The following is a 27,722-nucleotide window of genomic DNA, read 5'->3' on the forward strand; positions in this document are numbered from 1 at the left end:
TTCATGAGCAAAATTTGATTTATATAGAATAAATTGTTCCCCACCCCTGTCGGCTAAATTAGGTGTTAATGTAGCTCCTATTCTGGAAGGCTAGATCTGCCTTCATGATTCTATCTGCTGTTTGACAAAGCAGGAGCTAGAACACAAATTCTTTCCTCTCTTCTCGGAAGTCCTCTGCAGCAGAAATCCTTGGGAGTGTGGAGGGAGCAGAGGAGAGAAAACCCCGAAAACAAAAACATATCACCAAGGATTTCCCATCAGTGCTTGCTTCAGCAGCACAAATACTAAAATGAGAACAATACAAAGGTTAGCATGGCCCCTGTGCAAAGACCACGTGCCAATTTGTGAAGCAGTCCTCATTTTGCTTTCCTTTTCTAATGTTCACAGGTGGGGAAACAAAGGCTGTAGTAAGGGAAATGACTTACCCAACCGAGGGCCCTTCCCACTTCAAACCACACCCCACTTTTCCTCTGAAAAAAAAACAAAACAAAACTCCAGTCACAGTATTCAGCAACTCAGTTTTTAACTATCTACTTTGTCCTTCCAAAGACATCTATCATCTATTTAAAAATTACTTTTATTATAGTCCCTCCAGAAGGAATGTGATTTGTTCACATACAATGATTGCAAACACAATTTCAGTCCCTTCCACCACCTCCCCTTCAGCCCAAACACAGTTTCTTTGAGGTTATTAAAACCCAATGAGATTAAAGGAACATCTGGGTTCCAGGCTCAGCTTGGCTTCTAGCTAGCTGAGTAGTTTTAGGCTGGCCGGTTAACCTCTCTGAGTCTCTGTTTATTCATTTCCAACATAATGCAACTAGAACTAGCTGATGACCATAATCCTTTCAGCCCTGAAATGATTCCACAGAAAGAAAATAGAAGTCCTGTGGGGAACCAGATGAACACTCTCTCACTTGACCTGGGCCAGGCATCTATCTGTGAGATTGCTTATCAGAACTAAAAGTACAGTCTGTGGCCATGGCATAGTGAAAAGTCTGACCTCATTCCTCACCCTCAGTTGACTGTGATCTCAACAGGCAATTCTCAAGTTGGGTTCCAGGGTCTGACTGCAAACAGAGCCTGAGTCTCCTCCTTCCCTGGATCTACATTCTGCTATGTAACCTTGCAGTGTCCTCCTACTCTAACTGGCCGTGTGACTCCCTTGACCAATGAGATATTAACACGATGCAAGCAAATGCTGAAAAATACACGCACTGCTGGCATCGCTCTCATTCTTGCTCCTCTGTCATGGCCAGGAGAACATGCTAGGTCTAGCGTGCCTCAGAATGAAAGCCATATATAGCAGAGACAAGTGACCCCCAGTTTTCCTAGCTAAAGCTATCCTAGATCATTCAACAGCCAGCTGAACTCCCGGACATGTGAGCAAACCCAGCCCAGATCAGAAGAGCTGCCTGCCCAATCCACACCTGACCAGAGAGAGACACGTGAGTGAGATTAGCTGGAATCAGCCAAGTCCAGATCAAGATCAGCTGAACTCCCCAAACTTGCAAGCTGAATACAGTTTTATTATTGTATTCCACTGAGATGTTATAGTTGCTTGTTACGCAGCATTACTGTGGCAATGGATAACAAGCTCTCAGCCAGACTATAATGACTATTTCCAGAGTGAAGCTTCCTTAGCGGTGAAACAAGTGTGGCACACGCTACATGCCTTAATCATAAAGGTTCACAACAGACATGAATGCTTTCAAGGCTCTAAGAAGTCCCACAGTAAAGCAGTTTAACTTTGTCTAACTCATGTTTTCCTTAACCTATTTTACCAGGGACCCCCAAGTATGATTTGCTAATCAAATTCTCCCCCAACCTTAGATCCCAAGTCTGGGTCGAGCCTCTACCCAATCTTTTTGGGGTTAAGCCATGTATTTTGTTGTCTCTTCCAAGGTACTTAGTGGACCCTTCAAAAACAAATAAACAAAACAAAAAACTTAAAAGTATTTTGAAACTATGAAAGCTTATATTGTTTATAACCCAAGTCTAATTATAAATAAAGGGGAATATTCTGCAAATATCCAAAACCCATACATAGCCTCAGTCTAATTCCAACTTGCTCTATTAAAACTTGAAGAAAGCCTAAGACTGACCTTGCCATTCCCTCCTTAACATTCTTGAAAGGCAACCCACTGCAATCCTCTTGTCGTGGTTCACAGCCTTTGATGATCAGGGCCTTTGATGATCAATCTCCTCTCCCGCTATTCTTCCTTCCCTCTATCTCCTTCCTAACGTATTACTACTCTCTGGTCTACATGCTACCCATGCTCAACTACTTTCAATTCCATCAAATGGCCATGAGCTACACTCTCCAGAACTTGGTCCTATTTGATGTGAACGTGAATTATGCAGCTTTGAAATAATATATTAAAAACATTAATATGGTCTCACATTAATTTGAATCAATGTTAAATCCACCCAAAATGTTAAAATTCTTCAAGAATTGTAGTTTCGAAGCTGGCCCAGACGAGGGAACGCTAAACTCTGTTTACGAAGTGGCCACAGGGTGGCGCCATATTAGCTGATAAAAGGAAATATCCACCATCTTTTGTCAGAATTATTCTTCAATTAGGGAAGTTCTGAATTTGCAAGGACTTCAGAAACACAACTCTTCTTCTGGAAACTCTTCTTCACCTCTTAACCATACCCAAGACCAAACACACAGTGTTCATCCAGCTAAACTTCAATTCATCCTTCCTGTATCAGTAGAGACAGTACTTCTTCCCTGAAACTTTCCCTGAAACCCCTAAAAACAGGTGATAACATCCTCCCATGATTGAATTTGCCTGATTTTAACATTTTTCCACTATAAATGCCTATCATTAGGTCTACTCTCCTTCATGGGAGAGATCCTAGCTTGCCTGGTTCATAGTATATGATCAATGAATATAAGATGGGTTCGTGTGTGGACAGATGGAATGGATGGATAGATGATGGATGGATGGGTATATGGATGGATGGGTGGATGTATGGATGGATGGGTGGATGTATGGATGGATGGATAGATGGACAGATGTATGTATGGATGGATGGATGGATAGATGGATGGGTGGATGGATGGAGGGATGGAGAAATCAACAAACAGGATGGGCCACTGAATAAAACATGACTGATTTTTGCTGTATATTCTCTCCTTATCCCCTCCCCTGTCCAACATTAAGGGAAGATAATTACAAACACTAGGTAACAGCAGAGGAAAAAGAACCTTGGTAATCTTATCAGTTGGATAAGAGAGATCATTATGAATTTAGAATTAAAACACAGACTTTTTGAAGTGAGGGCACTTGTCAAAAATACAACAGACAATCAGGAAAAAAATGGTAGGACACAGTAGTGTCTTTCTTTTCCTAATCAAAGAAACTCTACTGAAAATACACCTTTTATTTTTTGGATATAAACATTTTAACTCATTTGTTCAAAGTGAAGGACTCTCTCCAAGAACTGTGCTATGTAATGAATGTGACCTCTTCGATGGAAAAGATAAAGATGTAGGAAGGACTTTAGAGCTCCATAGGGTCAGATTTCCTGCTTCTCATCACAAAACTCACCAGAGAAATATTTTTGTTTCTCATTCACTTTCACCTTGGACACCAAAGTTCACTGTCTTGGTTACCCCATGAGTTGTCCTTTTCAATTAGGACAGAACTGAGTTCAAACACAGATAAGACAATTTAAAACCAAAAAAGGCTTGTCTCTGATGTTTCTTCTCGCATGCCTTTTGACCCCAGACCAAACACACCCAGTATATCTCTGGCACTTTTAGGCAGAGATAGGAAAATAGCTCTGCCATTGACTTAAACATCCCGCCAAATGATGCCAGGCAATAGACTTAGGGAATGTCACATGGACGATCATTGGGCTATGTGTGTGTACAGCCTCGTTCTCTAGGCTTTAATTTTATTTGAACTTTCTTTTGACCCTTTATAGACAGTGCACTTGAAAACAAGGGCTGCACAGTGTTTGCACCAGCCAGAAAAACCCCAAACAATTTCCTATGGATTGTTTTAACCCTCGAGTTAAGCAAAGGCATAATGTTCTCCAAGGCTGCTGTTCTCCAAGTTGCCGTGTGCTCTATTTCCCTACTGTCTGAACTCCCTTAAAAGGCCCCACCTAAAAATATAAATAAGAACCTGGCCCTTTAGTCATATCATCAACAAACCACATGAATGTTGGCAGCAGGGGACACCATCACTGGTCCTCCCAAATCTCAACCTTCAAGATGCGGTAACAGCCCAGCTTCTTGGAGCTGCTCTGTCCTTCAGAAGCTTGTTAAACTTTCAAGAACTCATTCGGGTCTCCTACAGCCTATTTTTCTGCATGCATTCCTTCCAAAGACATATGCATCCCCTGGGAAGAGATGAAAGTGATACCAAATAAAACAAAAGCAAACTTCAGAGGGATCTCTCAAGTAAATGTTCCCAAATAAAGAACAATTTCTGCACATTGTTCTTCCCTTTCTCTCTTTAACCCCCCTCAGTCTTTCAAGGTTGTTTATTTATTTATAAAAAGCACCCACCAGGTAACAAAATCAAGATTCCTTTTGCGGAAGGAAGCCCAGGCAGCTGTTTCCCAGAGACCATGAACTATCGTCACCAGGTCTCCCAGAGGCACAACTGAATCCACCCTGTGCTTCTTGCCTATGCTGTTCCTTACTTGGCCATGAACAGTTGCAGTCAGCCCCAGCAGTTTCTGCACCCTGTATAGTATAATCTCCTAAAACATCAGCTGAGAGTTTAGGGGCCAAATTTTAAAATAGCATCCAATTAATAATCCTAGTAATAATGAAAGAATTGCCAAACTGCTCTGTTAATTCTGAAGCACAAGTGGAAGTTCAGCTAAATGAAGTGAAATTATTCCTCCACACCCCTCCCCACATCACCATTTAAAGGTTCCATTTAGTAATGGAAATTTCTGGAACTAGATAATGCAACATGTTAGCATTTTTACTTTTTAGGTTCTATTCACTTATTCAACGTTTACTGAGTGCTGACTATCCCTGGATATGAAGATAAAAATTATTGACAGCTGATCTCAAAGATGTCACAAAAATGCCACTCAAAAAAGAAACTGCTAACAGACTTTTGTTCATTCACCTAACAACTGATCACTGAGTCCCTGGTGCTGTGCAGGCACTGAGGCTGCCATGGTGAGTGATACAGACAGAAATCCCTGCTCTCATGGAACCTCCCTTCTGGAGAGGCAGACTGGCACACAGATAAGTAAACAGTCTGGGTATTAGAAGACACTAAAGGCTGTGGAGGGAAAAAGGTAAAGTAGGGCAGCAGGCCCAGAGTGAAAGTCAGGGGGATGGCCATGTTAAACAGGAGGGTAAAGAAAGGCCCGACTGGCAAAGATTGGAAGGAGGCAAGGGAACAAGTCCTATTTTATATATAGTAGTATACTATAGTATATATAGTATCTGCTAATCCCAAACTCCTAATTTATCCCTCTCTCCTTGTCCCCTTTGATAAGCATAAGTTTTTTTCTATGTCTGTGAATCTGTTTCTGTCTTGTAAATAAGTTGATTTGTATCACTTTTTGTAGATTTCACATATAAGTGATATCATACAATGTTTTTCTTTTTCTGACTTACTTCACTTAGTATGATAATCTCTAGGTCCATCGACATTGGTGCAAATGAGATTATTTCATCCTTTTTTATGCCTGAGTAATATTCCGCTATATATATATGTACCACATCTTCTTTATCCATTCATCCGTTGATGGACATTAGGTTTCTTCCATGTCTTGGCTATTGTGAATAGTGCTGCTATGAACACTGGGGTACATGTATCTTTTTGAATTAGAGTTTTCTTCTTTTCTGGATATATGCCCAGGAGTGGGATTGCTGGGTCATATAGTAGCTCTATTTTTAGTTTTTTTAAGGAACCTCCATACTGTTCTCCATAGTGGCTGTGCCAATTTACATTCCCACCAGCAGTGCAGGAGGTGAACCCTATTTTGTACACTTCCCTCCCTCTCAGTTTCTCCTGCCACCACTGTGGTGTCAACCACTACAACCTTCCAGACAGTCTCACTGGCTCCAACCTCTCCCTCATCAAAACCCCCTTGCTAATTGTGATCGAAATAACATTCTGAAAGTAGAGGTTTTATGATGTGACTTCCTCTGCTTGCAAGCATTCAGCACCTGCAACTTGGCCTCCAAGGGTCTCACCCAAAGGCTAGGGGTCTCTTCATAGCCCTCCATTCTCCAACTTCTCATCCCTACCCTACAAGGCCTTCACTCCCTCTGGAGTGTGAAAAGGGCCTTCTTGCTTTTTCTCTCACTTTAACTTTCACACATGGGGCTTTCCCAGCCTGTAAGGCCCTTTCTCTCTCTCCCTTCTGTGCAAACTTTCCTAAATCCACTCATCCATGGGGACTAGCTCAAATTATGCTCCCCTTATAAAAACACACCGTAACTACCCCAGCCCCTATTCAGGTCAGGTCCTATTATGGCCCTCTTTATCTGACTCTCTCATTATTAGGACCTCATGACACAGGTGCATGCCATATTTCCTGGGTAGGTACAAACTTCATGGTCATGGACCAACTTGTATTTCTTTACACCTGCCACTGAGATACAAAATTCAATACATATTTACTGAATTAAATTATTTCAGTGAAATAGATTAACTGAAACAATGTCACCTTCCATCTTAGTCTCTGAAAGTGTGGAATTGAAAACCTCTAGAATTCAAAAGGAGACAGAATCTTTGAATAAAACAGAATCTGAGTTATTTCTTACTCTATCTTTCTATTTCTCTTCTGCCATTTTTATTATTTGACTCACTTTGTTTTTAGATAGTGTGCAACAGAAGAATTGGACAAAAAGTTACGGCTGGGGTTATCTCGAGATTATGCTCCCAGCATATCACATCCCAAATTGTAATCTAACCGATATTTGACTTACAAACAAGACACTGGCCTAATGGGAGAGTAAGCAGGAATGGAATGCACAGCTCTGGCCCCACAAAGTTTGGCCACCACTGAGATCTCTGAGTACAGAACTGGGGCCACACAGGGCTAGAAGCAAAAAGAAAAAGAAGTTGGCTTTTCACCAGGCACTTATGAATCAATTTCCAAGCAGGAATTCCTGCTACATTTCAGAAACTACCACACAGCCTCCACTAGCATGCCTTAACAATAGGACTTCACTGACTCCTAAATCACCATGGCGGGGGGCAGGGGGCACTCCCTGAGAAATGCTGTCCTTGTAGTCCCCAAAACAGACTGCTCTTAACTTCTCTCATCAAGACAAAGCTTCTCTCCACTTACTCCTTCTTCAAGGCAACTACCTCCAAGTTTTAATTCATGCAAATTAAATTCATGCAAATTGGGTGTTTAATTCATGCAAATTGGGTGTTTAATTCAGCACCCAACCTGAGCCTGAGCCACGCACAGTCACTGATGCCCCGAGGACAGACACGCGCCTTTGTCTCTAAAGCCCACAGTGGGAGGCAGATGGTGATCAAGCAGACACACAGGTACACAATTACAAACTCTGATTAGTGTGATGAAGGAAACTGAGATGGAACAGGGCATGAGACTTAATCCAAAGGCTTCCACACTCCTCTGAGGAAGTGACACTTGAGCTGAGATTTGAAGAGTAAGTTAGAAGCTAAATGACAGATGGGGAGAGAGAAGAGACGCTTCTTGTCCAGGGCCGTGGAAGGACAGAGGGCAGGAGGGAGAACAGTGCACAGGAGTAACTTAAAAAACAAAACAAAGCAGGGAGGGGATGACTCAAGAAGTCAGAAGGCAGGTCAAGCAGAGCTTTGTGGAACATAGAAAGAAAAGAACTCTCTAGCCTCGGAGGGATGGGCAGGACCTGAGAATTCCTTCAAATCCCCCTAATGCTCTCATGTGCCATTGCCTACTCTGACCGCAGTACCCGTGACATAACCCATCCCACCTCAACCCTTCAAAGAAAATCCTCAGTAGCACAAGACTTGGCCCTCTCAACCCATCGATGACTGGACAGCCAGCAACCAATATGAGTGTCTCTTGGAAGCATCTGAACTTGGGAGCATTTGAACCTGGGAGCTCTGCAGACACAGAGGCTATATAGCCAGTTGGTGATGAACACTGAACTAAAAAGCTTCCATGCAGTAGGGCCTGAGGGACATGTTGGGCATATTGAGTCCCATACAAAAGAAAAAGAAAAGTATTTGTAAATTGTTCATCACTCTTCCCAAGTCTATTTCCCCTCTCTGGGAAGCTAGCCCTGTGACTGCTTTGACCAACAGAACACAGTGGGAATGGTCACCCAGGACTTCTGAATCCTGGCCTTCAGGGCTCCGGAAACTTCTGCTTTTGCACGTATGTAATGCTCCCTCTTGTCATCCGGCCCCCAGGCTGAGAGAAGCCCAAGCCACGTGGACAGGAAGAGCACGCAGGTGCTCCATTGGCATCCCAACTGGGCTCCCATTCTACAGCCAGCATCAACTGCCTGCCACGTGGGAGTGTCAGGTTGAATATTCGACTCATTTGAGCCCCCAGATAACTAAAGCCCCAGCAACACCATGTGGAGCAGAAGACCCACCCAGCTGAGCCCAGTCAGACTCCTGAGGGATACTAAACGGTAGTGGTTGTTTTAAGCCAATAAGTTTTGAGGTAGTTAAAGCAAGAGATAACTAAAGCAGAAATAGAGCAAGGTAGCAAATAAAACCAGGAAAGAATGAAGCAGAGATGCAGCCCCTGCATGACAGGGGAGTTCAAGCTTAATTCTGGGCTTTCCCACTCTAGTTCCATGACACTTGATCAGACTTTGTTCCTATCTCTGTAATCCACAAATCTAAACTTCTTGACATTAAATGGTCTTTAACATGACCAGCTTAAGGGCTTTCTGTTCATAAAGGCTTTAGCTATAATACCCCCGTATTACAGTCACCGTTTTGTTCATGCCTCTGCAGAGGAATTCTTATTTATCAGTGTCCCATGAAGTAACCAGCACTCGTTACTGGTTCACTGTCTACAACTATGGAATTGATAAAACAGTCTTCACCAATTCCCTGCCTTGGGATATCAAGATTACTAATCCTAAAGGTTTAGGGACAAGAATAATTAGAAGGAATAAGGCTCAAGTATCTCTTATGGCAGGGGTGTCAGATATGTTCTACTAAATGCGTGATCGTGAAATATGGATGCTAACATAAGCATTAGTAATTGAAAAGGTAATCCACCATATTTCCATATTTTAGGTAAATCTAAAGTGATACAAGGTAATTCTGTCATGATAAATTTGGTGTAAGGGAGCACAAATCTGAGCAAAGGTACGTATTGATAGAAGACACCAATGGCTCTATCTCCCTCCTTTGAGACGCTCATGAATTAGAAACATGCATTGCTCAGTATTTAGAACATGTGCTCCATGAGGTCTAGCAATATATTAACACCCAAAGATTCTTAACTACATTGTTTTTGTTTTGTCTTCATCCCTAATATGTTTAGAGTATATGTGCCGTCTATATTATTTTAAGTGATTAGATTACTATTCTATCCCTTGGTCTCAAGTCCAGGCACTCCTCCAAAGGCTACCAGCATTTTGGTCAAATCATCGTATGCCTCATTGATTCTCCAGCCCACGAGGAAGTTCCATACCTTCTTCCATACCATCTCCCCTTCTCTCCCTGGGAATCTCACTATCATGCTTCAAGACCCAACTCAATGTCACTGGTTCTATGAAGCATTATCTGACACTCCCAAGCTTAACTACACCCTCACTGAGATACACATAATACTTTGTAGACGCCTATACTACTTAAAATATTTATCGTAATTATCTGTTTGAACGTCTATTTTCCCAACTACATTGTGATTTCCTTGAAAGCAGTGATCAAATACTATTCATTACAGACTCCATGGTGCTTAGCAAAGGGCCGGAATCACAAGAGGCCCTCTGTAAACACGTACAGAGTGAGTGCTTTCTGTTGCTATAGTGCCTTACCCCAAGCTGCTTGAAATGCCTTTCACACCAGCTTTTAAAAAAAATTTCCAAAAAGTGGATTATAACCCATTAGAGGGATGAGGAATAGAAGGAATTAGGAGGAAATGACTTATTTATCTAACATTAAAATACACGAGGGGTCGCAGGGCGGAGGGAAGAGCGGGCGGGCGGGCGGGCGGGAGGCACCGTCTCCAGAAGCGGAGGAAGGAGCTGCGAGCAGACGCCGAGAGGCCGCGGAGCCCGCGACGACCGAGCCGGCGAGTAGCCGCCGCGCCTATGGCGGCCCCCAAGGACACCCACGAGGACCACCACACCTCCGCCGAGAATGCTGACGAGTCCAACCATGACCCCCATTTTTTGCTAATAGTTTCTCTTCCCGAGCAAGAAATTAAAACGCTGGAAAAAGATGAAGAGGAATTTTTTTAAAAATGCAGGCCAAGCTGTTTCAGTTCGCTTCGGAGAATGACCTCCCGGGGTGGAAGGAGAGGGGCACCGGGGACATCAAGCTGCTGAAGCACGAGGAGAAGGGGACCATCCGCCTCCTCAGGCGCAGGGACAAGACCCTCAAGATCTGCGCCAACCACTGCATCACGCCGGTGATGAAGCCGAAGCCGTACGCGGGCAGTGACAGCGCCTGGGTCTGGAATACCCACGCCGACTTCGCCGACGAGTGCCCCAAGCAGGAGCCATTAACGCGGAGAATGCGCAGAAATTCAAAACGAAGTTTGAAGAATGCAGGAGAGAGGCTGAAGAGAGAGAAAAGAAAGGATCTGGCAAAAATGAGAGTGCCGAGAAAGTAGCTGAGAAGCTAAGAAGCTCTTTAGGTGAAAGAGGGCAAGGAGCCCGAGGACGAGACCACGGAGGCGCAATGGGTCGTGACCCGTTGTGTCCTTTGTCCCTGTCTTTTCCCTTTTTCTTTTTTTTTAATTTGCCCTGCCCCTTCTTTTTGGTTTGTTTTTATTCTGTTTTGGTTTCACAAGGGACTTTATATAAAGAACTGACTTCCAACAACAACAAAAATACATGAGAGAAATCTCTGAAATTTCCAGATGGGTAGATCCCCTTCACCCTTCTGTTTCTATGAATTACCTATTATTCCATCTGATAGAGTCAGATACATTATAATTAACTGCATACATGGTCCTAATAAGGCAGAGCTTCTGATTTTCAAGTCACTACTCAGAGGAGACCAAACAAAAAAGTTCACCAATTACAACGTAAGGCAGCCCTCCAAAAAGTCTTCTTTAATAAGCACCGCTTCTTTTGTTAATGCATCCTACCTGCTGAGTGTCCTTAGGGCTCAAGTACAATTTACACTTCATTATCTTATATCTTCACACCGTCTCTAGCTGTTTCATCTCATCCAATTCTGTCTGGAGAGCAAACTCTTCAAAATGGTGTCTCAACCAAGGTCCCAGCAGGAGACAGACGGAACACACACAGGAGACAGCTGAGGGCATTTAATAAGGGATTATTTACCAGGTGTGGGCAGGGCTTGAGGAAGACAACCAGGGAATCTGAAGAGCCCTAGGCCAGAGGGGCAGGAAGACAGAGCCACTGGAACGCAGTGAAAGTGCTGTGGCTACAGGAGGGGTTGCCAGACAGACTCTGTGGCTTCCGGGAGGACGACAGAGACAACCATCAGCCCAGTGTCAAGAAGAAACCTGGGGGGATAGAGGCTGACCTCATGTTCCTCCTCCATCCAATCTTCTGCTCTAGCCTCCCACTTCCTGAATCCGTCCAGACGCCTGAGGGCAAGGAAGCCCATCAACGCAGCATCTAATGCTCCATCTGCAGACATGAGCACGTGCAGAAGGTGGAGCGCAGATCAGGAGGGCCAAACAGAGACTATCCAACACTGATGGTATCACAGGCAGTACCTACTTCTCAGCCCCACCTACCCCCTACTAGAGCACTAGGCGCGCAGATGGTAAGAACAGAAAAGAGCCAAGACGGGATGTTTGTCGAAATCGCACTGTGTGTAGGAACCTCCACTTACACCCATTTCCATTTCCTTGTGAGCCTGCAGAAGTGACCCCTCCACAGCCCCTCGGCACTCAGCTCCCACACACACCGACGAGGCCTTACTCTAGGACCCGAGACTCTGATGGTGGGCTTTTCATCAAGTGCCTACAAGTAAGACCTCCAACAAATAGCCCAGCTCTTCACCCCTGCAGAAGACTACTGTGAAGCCTATTCTACACCGCCTCCAAACACAGTGCTCTGCAGACAGCACTCCGTTGCCCCCAGTGGGATCAACCTGGGGGTCCACACACCCTATATTGGCTGCATTTCCTTCCTTATCTCACATCCCCACTCCCCTACTTGTGATTCCTGGGACTGTATGACAAGTAAGCTATTTGCACCCCAACCCTCATCTCAGGCCAGCTTTGGGAGAAGACAATCCACAACCCATGCCAAGAATGTGTGAGAGTGTGGGCACGTGTGCATGTGTGGTACTGGCCCTGCCTGTGGTTACTCTGCACCCAAGGAAAAATGTACTGAACTTGAAGTCAAACAATGTGACTTCTAAGTCTCCGACTTGGCCTTGAACTTGCTCTGTGAACCTTAGCAAATAACAACCTCCCCAGGCCTTGATTTCCTCATCTGTCCAATGAACTTAGATAAGAGGACCTTTAAGTTTCTCATCCAGCTTTAAAGTTTGCTAAAAATTTTCAGCAGTAAAAGGGACATAAATCATACAGCCCAACAGTGGACTGACACAAAATTCCACTCTTTGGTGTGTTTTCTTAAAGTTAGGTAATTCAGAAAAAGCAAAAAGCACTTTTGTATTACCATAAAAAAACTTTTATTTTTTAAATTTATTTTATTGAGGTATCGTTGATTTACAATGTGTTAGTTTCTGATGTACAGCAAAGTTATTCAGTTACACATACATAAGAAAATAACTTTTAGAAATTAAGAAATGAACCTGTCAACCAAATGGCCATTAGATACTAATTTAAGCCAAATTTCCTAGCTTTGACAGCATACGTATAGTCAATTATTCTTAAACTTATAAATCTTGTATAAACATCCATTGACCACCATCTTACTCCATTATAGGAAAAACCTATAAAAAATCAAGACTGGAAATTTTGTATAAAGTAAGCACCTCAAGAAATGGAGACCTGCTTTATAGTTGTGGTTCTGCCAAAACTTTGTCTCACTAAGCAAATCATTTCACTTCCTCATTCCCCACACCCAGTAGCACCTCCAAGAGGGGGACCTAGGGTCCGTCCATAAGCAGTGATCAACTGGTGAATTAAAGAAGGGCCCTCGGCTTTAGTTTTATTAAATGGAAAAAAAAAGGCATAATAGGGTTACACTATCTATACCATGTCAACACACTCTTCCTACTCTAACGTTCCCTCTTGAAATGAAACAGAATATAGTGACCTAAAATTCTGCACCTCAGAATGATTCTATTCTTCTCTTAAAGCTATTGCCTCTGCCCAGAGTGGCCACCCTAGAGCAGTGCTTACCTACTTAGTGGCAGAAGCCACTGGATCCCAAATTCCATAAACTGAATATTAAGGGAAAAAACAAAAGTGCAGAGCTGGGCATGCAGTGCCATGGAATGAATGTTGTTTCTAGCTCTCATATTTAAGATAATGGCAAAAATCAGTCCAACCACTGGTCATGAGCAACACCGTTCTGACAGGTGATCAAGACCTTGTCTCAGTAATATCTGGAAACACATGACAAGCAAACAAAATGCCTGGAAGCAGGGTAGAAGGGAGCAGAGGAGGACATGGAGGGAGGAAGATGATAAGACAGCATTCAAAGGCTCTTTCAGGACTTCCATGCTGGCACAGTGGTTAAGAATCCGCCTGCCAATGCAGGGACACGGGTTTGAGCCCTGGTCCAGGAAGATCCCACATGCCACGGAGCAACTAAGCCCGTGTGCCACAACTACTGAGCCTGCACTCTAGAGCCTGTGAGCCACAACTACTGAGCCCACGTGCCACAACTAATGAAGCCCGTGCGCCTAGAGCCTGTGCTCTGCAACAAGAGAAGCCACTGCAATGAGAAGCGCACCACAAAGAGTAGCACCCTGCTCGCCACAACTAGAGAAAGCCCGCGTGCGCAACAAAGACCCAATGCAGCCAAAAATAAGTAAATAAAATAAATAATCTTTTTAAAAATAAAATATATAAGGAACTCAAATAACTCAGTAACAAAAAATAACCCAACTTTAAAAAAAAAAAAAAAAGAAAGGCTCTTTCACTTCTTCTTCTTACCCAGCATATTCATAACAAATGCACCATCTGTAATAAAATGCAGAACCGGGCTTCCCCGGTGGCGCAGTGGTTGAGAGTCCGCCTGCCAATGCAGGGGAGACGGGTTCGTGCTCCGGTCCGGGAAGATCCCACATGCCGCGGAACGGCTGGGCCCGTGAGCCATGGCCGCTGAGCCTGCGCGTCCGGAGCCTGTGCTCCGCAACGGGAGAGGCCACAACAGTGAGAGGCCCGCGTACCGCAAAAAAAAAAAAAAAAAAAAAAGTGCAGAACCTGAGAGTACAGTAAGCCTTTTAGAAGGACTATTAGGACGATGGAGGGGTCTTCCTAGTTTTTCTCTTAGGCACAAAGAATTCAGAGTTTGTGGGTATGGGAAACAGAAGAAGGAGGATACAAACCAAAAGGAAAGTTCTAATTTTGCATCTTTGTGGGCAGACTATCTAAAAAATGGTTTCCTTCCAATTTCCTCCAACACGAAGAATGGTAAGCTGCTTCTCTATGATATTTCATATGAGTTTCAAGGTAAAGGAGGAAAGGAGGAGTTTCAAGAAGGAAGAGGAAAGAAGAAAATGAAGTTACACAATGTCAATTACTAAAAAGTTAGATATTAAATTATCTTACAGCCAATATAAATTTAAACAAAGTTATAAATACTAATTTATTATTTATACAAAAATTGTTAAGAAATAGTAAATTACCAAAAAGAAAATTATTAAATTACTTTGGAAATATTAACATGAAGAGCTATAATCTACCTAATTGTCTACATCAGTGATTCTCAAAGATAACAGATTTACCTAGAAAACTTTCAGAAATTATGAAGCCTAGGATATACCAAAAACCAATTATATCAACAACTCTGGGGGGCTGGACAACCAACGACAGTATTTTTTGAAGCTGTACAGGTGACAGTGACAGGCATACAAGTTTGAGAACAGCTGTTCTACATCATGCTGAGTGAATGTTGATGTAACTTAAGGCAAAAGACAGGGGCTTGAATCAATCCTTCACTTCTCTAAAACCTTCCCTTCCCTGGTTCTTACAGGTGGGCATCTGGGGCACAAAGCTCATCTCCCCACTCCTCACATGCCTGAGGTTACCTCTCTACTCCCTCAAGCCACCTGAAATCAGATACTAATGCCTGTTATGGGGCTTATGGGGCAAAGAAGCCTGAGGAAGATCCCCCGGGAAGTGCAGTGACATTGAAATCATGTGCAGTGGGAACTGGTGACCACAGTGCCTTTGCAGGAAGGAGTCACACCCGCTAGCAAAGAAAACTTGCTGAGGGTGAGTCATGTACTGTCCTCAACGTGTGCAGCTCCACCCTCTTTTTCACTGGTTTTATTCAAACACTCATTCATTCACCCAAATGTTTACTAGACATGTGGTTTGGTCCTAGCTCACCTTGAATTCACAGCTTGAAGGGAAATCAGGTTTCGAAAAGTAACTGCAACTCAGCGTAGTTAGAAAAATGGAAGTGAGCAGAGTCATATGATAAAATACACAAAGAACAAATTACCTCTGGAGAAAGGGTTTTCCAGACTGCGGGAAAGAGTCACAAGGTGAGAAGATATGGAAACAGAAATCTATTTAGTACTGCATATGGAAAATGCACAAGCGATAAAAGGTCAGAGGTCAGTGTGAAGTCAGAAAGGGCACAACTATTTTGGCCTTACCCTAGAGCCAGTGACCACACTACTGACATTTTGGGCTGGATAATTCCTTATTGTGGGGGCCTGTCCTGTGATTGTGGGATGTTTAGCAGCATCCCTGGCCTCTACTCACTAGATAATAGCAACACCTAACACCCCCAATACAGTCATTAATGTCTCCAGACATTGCCAGATGTTCCCCAGAAGCAAAATCACCCTTAATTGAGACCCACCGTCCTAGAGGCAGTGTGGACCTACTGCATAGGCAGAACAAAGTCAGAAATTTGCCTTTTAGAAAAAGCAGTCTGACAGCAGTATGGAGAATGAAGTGGAGTGAGGGGACATAAACTATAAATTGAACCGGCAGATTTGTGTGCACATTTATAACCACTTTTATAAGGATATCAAAGAGTCCACCCTCTCAATGGACCTACTTTATACAATAGACTTTCAAAGAAGAATCAAGTGAAGTTTTTTGTTATGTTAACTGTTGTTACAATATGAAAACTTCCCAAAGTTAGCCTCTGGGTGGTGGGATTCTGGGTGATGGCTCTTTTCTTTATACTTTTCAGTATCTTCCACAACCTGAATGAATAAAAGAGCAATTACTTTTCAAGGTACCTTCCTCAGGTATACCCTTCGTGGAAATAAAAATATTGCATGCATAATACTCAGCTGCAATGGTGGAAGAAAGGATCCCACAATATCTAACTCACACACACATGCACACACACACGAACACACACACACATACATACACACATATACATGCACATGCATGCCTACCCTTGCTCACTGTACTTCTGAAGACATCACAGCATCACAGCATTATGAAATGCAGTTTTCTACAAACCAAATGGACAAGGTATCTTTGCAGAATAATGTCCCTTTGCACACACTTTTTTGAAGTAGGGCATAATTTCCATTATCTATTGCTATGTAACTAACCACTGCAAAACTTAGTGAGTTAAAACAGCAATAATTGATTATTTCTTACAATTCACTGGGTTGGCTGGGCTCATCTGAGCAGTTCTATTCCACGTGGTGTAGCTTAGGTCACTCCATAGGCTGCATTCAGTCAGAAGCTTGACTGGGGCTGGAACATTCAAGATGGCCTCTCATCCTTCAAGGTCTCTCTCTCTCTCCACATGGCCGATCAGTTAAGAGTCTAGCCTAAGCTTTTCTATAGCACCAAGAGTGGCTTCCAAGAAGGAGCATTCCCAGGGGACAAGCCCTAATGTGCCAGTGCTTACCAAGCCTCTGCTTGCATCATGCTTGCTAATGTCCCTTTGACCAAAGCAAGCTGTATGGTCAAGTCTAAAGTCAATGAGGAGGGGAATATACAAGGGCCTGAGTGATAGGAGGCAGAGTTCACTGGGGCCACCAAGGTATCAGTCTTCCACAGTTGGAACAGGGTTTCCTTGTAGACCACGTCTTTTTGGCCCAGACCTTCTGAACATCAACAGATTTATTAAAAACCAATGATTGTAGACATGAAATGATCCATACCAAATTAAAACTGAAGCTACCACACCTACATGCCTTCCTTAAGCCAGCTCTCAGTACAGAAATAGAAATCATTCAATCTCATCATTTCATAAGAAAAAAGCGTTTCAGAGGAAAATTCTATTTTTTTTTCCCTAAAGGACAGAAATACCAATGATGAAAGATTCCCTCACTAAAGATTAAGTACTAGTCTTCAGGTGAATTTGAAGATTTCATTTTTATAATACACTCACTGGACTAAAACAAACTGATCCAAATCTACTGTCAATTCCCTTCTTCCCAATTTTCCTCTTAGAGGAATCAAACTCTTCTGAAGAACCAGGTGCAATCTAGGTACAAAACTTAGTTTTCATTGAAGGCTAAGAAAAATCACACATCAATTGCCCTATGTAAAAATTATAATGTGCTTTAAACTAGTAGAAGGTCGCTTCAAGATTGTTTTAATGCATACTGTTACATTATTTTACTATTTTGGCACACAGGGATTATGAAAATGCATGCTCCAGAGGGGAAAGGCATCTCCATCATGACAACCTTCTAGTAGAGCAGTAAACACAACCCCAAAGTGGCAGGGATGCCCAGGAAAATACTGGGTGTCCCCTGGAATGGGTTTATCTTGTGGGTGGGGGCCCTGTTTTCCAAATGACCTACCTTCAGATATGACCAATGAGGAGGGCATTTCTGATTCTAATCTCACAGAGGAAGGATGCCCATACCAGGGTGAGTGAAGACTGAACAGAGCTCCTAAATGAATCTGATGAGTTTGAAACAACAGCAAATTTGAAAGATTAATTTCGGCCATTCATTATTAAGAGAGGTCAGAAGATGCAGAACTAGTAGAAAACCTATTTAATAAGAATTACAAATAAAAAGTATTTGCAGGCCGTTTTCAAATAGCTCTAATCAATTTTTAGTGAATTTGGTGCAAGAACAGCACAGAGAATTGTGCCAAGCTCAGTATTTGTCAAATGAATAAAATATAACCCAATGGAAAAATGGCCTTGGAAATCTAGCCCAATAGTTTTCCACATGTTCTTGATAAAAATGGTGGAGGGCAAGAGAGGCAGTGTCACAGCTAGATCTCAGGTCCAGAGAGAAATATAACATATATGGTCAATCCCCAGTATTGCAAGTTCACCTACTCGTAGCACTTTGGTGGTCCTTAGTGGACATGTGCAGAGAGGCAAAAAATTTGAGCCACTGATGCACACGATTCCAGCTGAGGTCAAACAAAGCTCTGCTCTACCTTCTTGATTCAGCTCTCACACCGTAAACAAGTGTTCTTTCTACAGTCTATGTAGTGCCATAGCTTTCGAAATTTTGTGCTTTTTGTTGATGATTTCACTCTTTAAAAGGCCCCCGAGCATCATGCTGAAGTGCTGTCTAGTGCTCCTAAGCTCAAGAAGGCTGTGATGTGCTTTACCGAGAAAATATACGTGTTAGACGAGCTTCATTCAGACATGAGTTTTAGTGCTGCGGGCCGTGAATTCAATGTCAATGAATCAACAATACATATTAAGTAAGATTTTTTTTAAACAAGGTTATATATTGATCAGCTGATCAAAATGTGACTAGAGGCTCATGGGAACCTATCCCCGCAAGTCCACTAAGAGCAATGGCTCTGTATTCACTAAGTCAACGTTCGTGGAGACTTTATGGAACATAACTATTGTAAATGAGATCAACTGCGCAACCGACACCTCTTTAGTTGTTGTTACCGAGGGCCTTGAACAATGGCTACTAGCACTCTTGAACCAGACACCGGTAAAATACCATAGATAAAAGTTCCTCCTGTGCCCCCTGAGCACTTTGGTTTTTCTCATAACCAATGACGTGAGCTTTAAAAATTATATGGGAATTTTAACATTTTTCACTTATTTGGAAATTGACTATTATGCAGATTATCACATCATTTGATAGCCAAAGAATCAGGAAAGGAAATATCCTAGAAGTCATCTAGTCCAAGAATCACTAACCTGAGTTCCATGGACCACCCAACAGGTCCACAGATATAACCCAAGGCTCCATAAACTGGGATGGTAAAAATAATTACATGATTATTTTCACTCAACTCTAACTGAAGTATGGCATTTCCTCTAACTATAAATATAAATCACAAACCACAGTGGTATTAACACCACCTATGACTTGGTTTTCAATATAAATTCCAGATATTTTCTTATCACATTAGAATTATTTCAGATATTACAAAATATCACTTGTGTTCATCAATAATTCAAAATTACAGTAGCGATCATGCCACTTAATGTGTTAATAAGATGTACACATATTATCATGCCACAGATGTATTTACTATTTTTATATCTTTATTTCAATGTAATAGTTTCCTTTGTAGTTCTGTGTATTTTATTTGATGCATTTAAAAAGTTATTTAGAGAAGGGGTTCCTAGAGGCTTCACCGAACTGCCAAAGGGGTGCATAAGAACCCCCAAACCACTTCTCTTATCCCACAGATAAACATGACCTAGAGAAGGAAAGTGGCTTTTAAGGTTCCACCACTGGTTAGAAGCAAATCCAGGCCTGAAGCCTCACAATACCCAACGTGGGGCTCTCTGTCCTATGCTGAGCTGCTTAGCTATTAAATCAGTAGCGTAAAAACTGGGGCTCCTTATCCCCCAAAGTTTGGCCAATGGATAAGTGAGCCCTGAGATTAAATTACATCAATGTGAAGAAAAAGAGAAGCATGTATCCCCAGGGGGAAAATGGTGAGGGTTTCATAATCCATACATGAGTCCCTCATGGCCTCTCCAAGATTCACACCCCACCCCTTGGGGAATCATGGGTGCCCCACCCCCAACGGAGGGGAATCACTGTGGTGAAGAGCCAGTGTCTCTGGTGTGACTGTGTGTCCCTCTGTATGTTGATGCAGGATGACATTTCCCTCCATCACCCCACAAGCATCCTCCACACCAGCCACAACTGAGTGCTGTACACCAAGCCTGCTGAGTTCTTTCCCACCTCCTAACACAGTTCCCTCTGCCCATGATGGCCCCTTGCCTTCTCTCCCTGGCAAACCCCTTCTCATCCTCTAATACCCAATTACAGGTCATCTTCTTCCTCTATTTTTGCCAGGTAATTACACTTGTCTCAATACTAGACTATGAGCTTTGTGAAGATGGACAGGAGAAGAAAACTGGGAGACAGGAAAGGAGGTCAAGCATCTATGGCACACAAATGAGAGATAATTGTAGTAATGATAACAAGGTTAATGTTTGTTGAGCATTTAATATGCACCACACACTGTTCTAAGCAATTTAAACAGATCACCTCATTTGATCTTCCAAACAGCTGGTAAGTAAAATTATGATCCTAATTTCACAGATGAGGAAACTGAGGCATAGTGAGATTAAATAAATTGCCCAAGGTCACACAGACAGGAGGTAGTAAAGCCAGGACCAAAATAGAGGCAGATCCAGAAGCTACAAATGCCCGAAACTGCCAACTGCACTGGAAGGCGCTGATCTCAGCCCTTCATTCAATAGGTGAGGAAGTTTCAGGTCACAGAGAGCAGGTGTTATCTTGTCAGTCAGGACCCAAGGTAAGATTAGAATTCGGAGCTCATCTGCCGGGAGACTGCCTGATTCTAGCTTTGTTTAGATTTTAGTTTGGAAGAAGAGAGGTCAGGAAGGGAGGGAGGGAGGGCAGGCAGGCAGGAAGGAAAGAAGATCAACAGATCATTTAGTTGATTGGTTGATACATCAAATGATGGGTCAACAGATGGATAGAAAGATTAACAGACAGATAGAAAGAACTGCTCCAGCACAAAGCAGATCTGGCTTACAGTAGATAATCAGTTATTGCTCCTTGAGCCATGAAAAAATGTCAAGACATGCTATTAATACCACCCGAGCGTTCTCTAATTTAATGTAATTTCACAAGATTCTGTTATGTGACAGCCCAGAGGTCCACAGTGAAGGAAAGGCAAGAGGCTTAGAGGGGATGAGCTGCCTTGCCAGGAAACCCTTAGAGGAGCGTTGACTTTATTTTTTCAGTCTCAATTAGCCCTCCTATATTTTGACGGGCATAATGAATATAATGTTCTATGTTAATACAGAGAAGCTAGTTTGCTTTGCTTGTGCTTTATGTTAATTTCTTGCTGACATGACCACAACTTCAATTTATCCCACTAAGAAAAAGACGATTTCTTTCCAAATAGCTGCCACTGTGCAAAGTCAACACAGAAGATGTCCAGTCTCCAACACATGAGATCAGATGAACAGAAGATGTCCAGTCTCCAACACATGAGATCAGATGAGTTTGCTCCTGACCTAGGCAACTGCGCTGTCACGTGCAAACATCATTCATGGGTTTCCTGGGAAAACAATCCAAACACAGAAAACATCTGCTAAGGGACTCTTTCAACGACTTTAAGGGGAAACACTTTCAGTGAAAATACCATCTATTTTCTGTGGCTGAAACTGCCTTCTACTTTGAAAGTTATTTATGTGCTAGAAACTGGCTAGACGACACATCAATTAAAGTAATTTATCTTTTAAATTCAAAAAAGGAGGATGCAAGCAGACGTTCTGAAGTATGCATGTATCTCCCACCAAATCCACTGCATTGTCATACAGATCTTTAGAGATTTATTGTTGATTTGAGGCAGGTGCTAGGTAACTGCAGTCTTCAAAAAGATGCACATTTTCCCTCTGTAATCGCAGGTCTAGGACTCACTGTCTGTGGTTTTGCGATAACTGCCTAAATAGGGTTGGCCTGTAAGTGCTCTAACATTAACAAGTCCCAAGGATCAATGAAAGTTCAAACCTCCTCACCTCACTAGAAGCCTCAATCCCCAAAGACAATGAAGCAGGGCTCTGACTGACTTACACCCCTGGCTGCATTTTTCCACTTTGAGCAGCAACTCTGGTACGAGAAACTTCTTAATCTGTTTCCAAGCTTGTCACTAAATACATAATTTTATATTAAAAATACAATACACAGAGAATGTCAAAATGAGCCCAAAACAACGGGGTTTAGAGCTGCTAACCCTCTAGTACCTTGGTGTTAAAGTTTCCACTTTCTCTTGTGGAAAATAATCCCCCTGAAAAATATCATAAGACATCACTCATATGTGAAATCTAATATAAAAATGATATAAATGAACTTATTTACAAAACAGAAACAGACTCATAGGTTTCTAAAACAAATTTACGGTTACCAAAGGGGAAACGTGGAGGCGGGGGAGGGATGAATTAGGAGCTTGGGATTAACACACACACTCCACTATATATAAGATAGATAACCAACAAGGACCTACTGTACAGCACAGGGAACTACTCAATATTCTGTAATAACCTATATGGGAAAAGAATCTGAAAAAGAATGAATATATGTATATGTATAACTGAATCACTATGCTGTACACCTGAAACTAACAACATTATGAATCAACTATACGCCAATAAAATTAACATAAAAGAAAGAAAAGAAAAGAAAAGAATCTCTCTGTCTAGCTTTAAAATGAGGTAATCCAGTATTTGGCACAGAGCAGATGCTATGTAGGTGTACGCCAATATTGTTAGCATTAGTATTACATAGACGGTCACCTGAAAGAAAACCAGTGGAAGGTGATGGTAAATTAGAAATTTTCATCTAAAATAATAAATTTTATTTTATTGTGATAAAAAAACTATCCTAAGGCAAGTTGAAAAAAAATAAAATGGTCTTCTCCCAAGACTGAATGTTTCTTTTGTAATGCAGCTCAATATTCTTAGACTTTCATCAGACCTTAAAAAAAAAGCAAATGAAATGACATGTTGAAACTTGCACTGACCCTCTTGCATTTCCAAAGCTCCTGCCTTGTTGTGCTTAATGTTTTTTTCTCTTCGTTTCATACCAACTTTGTAAGCAACAAATAGGACTTTGTTAGCTTGTGCAATGATGCAATTATAAGTGCACTAGCCTTCCCACCCACAATACGAATCTGATTTCAGAAACAAAAAATTCACCACTAAAGTAGTATGTTATCACAGTACCAAGTTCTTTAAGTTCTTTAAATCCTTTGCTTGGATTTGAAACTTTGAAAGTGTGGAGGGAAGAGTGAAGAGGAAAGGAAAACAAATTGAATTACGAAGTAGCCGTATAATAATTTTAATCATACTGGGCACATAACCAAAGTCTTAACAAAAGATTATTCTTTGACCCAATAATTCTGCTATTAGGAACTTATCCTAAGAGTGTGCAAAAAACCTTATCTTCAGGAAATAATATTTCTTATAGCCTTGCTCATAAAAAGCAAATTTTTAAAAAAGCAAAAATTGTTGTATAATATTGGGCAACTAGTTAAATAAAACTCATTCATTCATATCAGTAGAGTATGCCATTCAGAATAATGCTTATTTAGAAGTATGTCTACTGACACAGAAAATGTTCATTCTGTATTTTGTTTTGTTTTGTTTTTTTGCAGTACGCGGGCGTCTCACTGTTGTGGCCTCTCCCATTGCGGAGCAACAGGCTCCGGACGCGCAGGCTCAGCAGCCATGGCTCACGGGCCCAGCCGCTCCGCAGCACGTGGGATCCTCCCAGACCGGGGCATGAACCCGTGTCCCCTGCATCGGCAGGCGGACTCTCAACCACTGCGCCACCAGGGAAGCCCCCTCATGCTGTATTTTTAATTTCAAAATGCAAGTTACAAAAGTGCATGTGTAGTATAACCCTTACCATGTTTACTCTAACCCCTACACATACACACACACCCTACACCTTCTTTGTCCCTCTTCCTGTTCTTAATGTTCTTCACATCACGCACCATCACCAGATATACAGTAACCTGTTGGTTATGGCCTATCTCCCCCAACTAGAACAAAGTAAACCTCAGGAAAAGAGGGGCTTGTTCTGTTCACCTCTGTGCCCACAATGCCTCACACTGTGTCAGGCACATGGTAGACAAGTAACAAATAGGACCAAAGAAATAAATATAAGTATATGTGCATATGTGTATAGAAAGAGACACAAGATACTGAAAGGTATTCCCAAAATTATTAATAGCGGTTATGGCTGGGTAGTAAAAATACACACACTTTTATATTCTTCTTTACACTGATGTATAGTTTCTCACTTTTATACAAAGAACTTCAAAAAAAAAAAGATATAACCCCTTTTCATATATGCTTGTGTGCATTTGTATGCATGTGTGTGTGTGTATGGCATGCATGTATATATTTTGACACTTGTATTTGGTTATCTAGTAAGAATATCCTTCATTCCTCAAATTGCCAAAATAGACAATAGAAAAAAATGAAACACTATTTTATTCTCTACTTCAGATGAAATACGGGACAAGTGGTTTAAAAAAAAACACACAATAAATTTATTTTTACTTTTTACCACACACTTTCATTAAACCACATAACAAGCATATAAAATCAGATAGTATAAATCCTTAATCAACCGTTCCTTATTTCATGATAAAAAGTTTTTGTTTTATGAATTACATGTAGTATTTTGCAATTATGGTGGAAAATAACAATTTCACAGGTACCACAATAGGTGTCCTATTGTTTTATTTTACAATCTTAAAACTAGCAATTACTCCACAAGGCAGCAAAACTGGATCACAGTGTTCTCATTGGTGTGAAAGCAGAATTGCCATCAAGAGACACACCTGGTAAATGGATCAAATCAAGAGCATCAGAGGCATTTGGAGAGCATCCTTGAAATAAATTGGACGGCCTTAACATTATAAAGCATCTATTTGGGGGGGCTTAAAAGGTAACATATTTCCTGGGCAACCTTCAATGTTTCTATTTTACTTTCCTATAAGTAATACAAAACTTCATAATTAATAAACTTTTAAGAATCCACTTTTAAGAATCCACAGAGTGTGTAAAAAAAATTGTCAATTACAAAGATGATACTTGTCAACTAACACTACAAAACAAAGTTCATATAAAAAGATGATACATGCAAATACAGGTCTCCATGTGAAGCAGAAGTTTATACTAATGCTGTGCTTCAAAAACAGGATGGGGGATACTTCTCCCTGGGGAAGTGCTGAGGGAGTTTGTGAATTGGTCATAACACCAAAACCCCCTTTGGCCCTCCAGCACTTGAGGCCCCACATAAGTCTGCTCTCAGCCGTTCTTCTCTCATTTGCTTGCTTCTTAAATGTTTCCTTTCATTCACTATCCGTAAAGTATCAGGTGAGTATTCTATAAAAGAAGTGTTTTCTTTGCCTTTATTAATCTCACTATGATATTTAACTCTGAAAAAAAAGTATGATTGAATTTTGTAAATAAATTTATCTTTTTTTTTTACTCTAGACCAGAGGTTGGCAAAGTACAGCCCGTGGACCAATCTGGCCTGCCATCCATCTGCTTTTATAGAGCCCATGAGCTAAGTTTGGTTTCTACACTTTCGAATGGTTGAAAAAAATCAAAAGGATAATATTTCATCACACATGATAATTATATGAAATTCAACTTTTGGTGTTCATGAATACAGTTTTGTTAGGACACAGCCACCACACCCATTCATTTAGGTATTGTCTGTGGCTATTTTGTGCTACAACACTAAAGAGTCGCAGTAAAAAGTGTGGAGCCCATAGTCAAAAATACCTTCTGGCCTTTTTCAGTAAAAGTATGCTGACCTCTATTCTAATCTGTATGATAGCAACACATAACATAGATCGTAGACTCCTATTAGATCACTTTATGTATACTATTTGAAAGAACTGGGTAATTCACATAGGAAAATCTGCATATCATCTGTGTATCATCATCTATCTACCGACCTAGCTTGGTAAAAACTTAGACGAAAAGTCTGGAAGAAAACTCACCAAACTGCTAATGATGGTCACTTCTAATGAAGAGAGAGAGTGGAATTGAATAAAATATTTGCTTTTTACTCACCTATATTGTTTTATTCTAGCAAGGAGGTACTACTTTTGTGTTAAAAAAAGGAAAAGAAAGAAACAAATTTCAAGGGGAACTTTTCACATACCAAATATTGACCTTTCAAAACAGGATAAAATTAAACAGTTGAAATGTCAAAAAAAAATAAAAAGATTTTCAAGAGTTTCTTAACTGTGTGATCATTTAGAATTTGTACACTCAACGCAAAGGGCATCTTAACCATGAAAAACATGTGAAATGTAATCCAGTTATGTCATACTAATTTTTAAAAGTAGAGTAGCTACTTTTAAAGTGCACATATTTTGAAAAGGCAAACATTGTTCAGAAACAAATGATGAAACAGGTAATACAGACTATACATTATTAGAGACTATAGCTTTATTGAGTCACCTATAAAGAAAAAGTACATTTAAATATTTTCAATTTCCATCTCTCTCTCTCCAAGCTATCAGCTGAAACTAATTCATTGCACGCCTAATAAAGAAATACTGATTCATAACTCTTGATTAAAAATTTTTTTCCCAAAATATATCATAAGGAACATGAAAATCATGCAGCCATATGCTCAAGCACACAATATTTTCACTGTTTCTTACTTTTAAATGGACACAAAATCTTCCAGAGACCAGACAGTGCATCCAGACGGGCATGACGCAGTAGAGCCTCACTTGAACCACCACATTTATAATTCAATTCCTGCACATTTATAAACGCTGGCTTTTAAAGTGCAAGCCCAACGGTCCCTTTAACTACACTTAGATGCACAACAATTGACAGCTCATTATGACAAGTGGTCTCAAGAGTAAACTATTACAGTTAATGGTCTGTAAATGCTTTAGTCTCCAAACCTGGGCCAACATTAAAGCAAGCAAAACTGGGCCTTTCCTTAAATGCATCTGGTTTTTAAATGCCTGTATGATATAACATTACTCAAAATTAATCTCCCTATTTCTAATTCCTGAAATACTACACATTTAAATCAAGAGTACACACCTAATTAACCTTATGGGTTTTTTTTTTAAAGAAATACACTATAATATGCCAATTTGTAAGTATCTACATCTTGAAGAGGAATAGAAATGATTTTAAAGCAATGGAACAAAACTACCTAACTATCCAATAATAGAATATTCCTGAAATGTTATAGTCCTTCGTGATTTAAAAGTATACAACCATTACAGCTATGTTTAATACAAAATTATGTAGGAAGTAATCACAATGCAATGTTAAGAGAAAACAAACAGGATAAAAATCGTATGTCCAATATAATCCTAATTTTATAAAAAATAGAATAGATGTTATATGGGACATATAACATTAAGTTATAGTGATTTTTTTTTGTGGGTGGTAGAATAATGGTGATCTTCATTTTTATGTTTTCTTGAATTTTTGAATTTATCTACAATAAGCACCATTTTTACAATTAGAAAATTTTTTTAAATAAAAATAATGTTCCTTTGTGTCTATTCCTGTTAGTATACATGAAAAA

The 27,722-nt window shown here is 41.0% G+C and overlaps 1 non-coding gene and 1 pseudogene across 1 annotated transcript; both read left to right on the forward strand.

The window, feature by feature from the left end:
• The first annotated feature begins 260 nt into the window (after window positions 1–260).
• LOC115804086 (U6 spliceosomal RNA) lies at window positions 261–364 on the forward strand. The gene has a single exon (XR_004024921.1). It is a non-coding gene; the product is annotated as a U6 spliceosomal RNA (small nuclear RNA).
• A 9,652-nt stretch (window positions 365–10,016) lies between these two features.
• LOC115804082 (ran-specific GTPase-activating protein pseudogene) lies at window positions 10,017–18,883 on the forward strand (annotated as a pseudogene).
• Window positions 18,884–27,722: the final 8,839 nt, after the last annotated feature.

This window comes from Delphinapterus leucas, chromosome 15 (genome assembly GCF_059928025.1).
Source record: "Delphinapterus leucas isolate spDelLeu-1000000601 "Yukka" chromosome 15, BTC_Dleu_Yukka2, whole genome shotgun sequence".
In the NCBI taxonomy this organism is placed as follows: domain Eukaryota; kingdom Metazoa; phylum Chordata; class Mammalia; order Artiodactyla; family Monodontidae; genus Delphinapterus; species Delphinapterus leucas.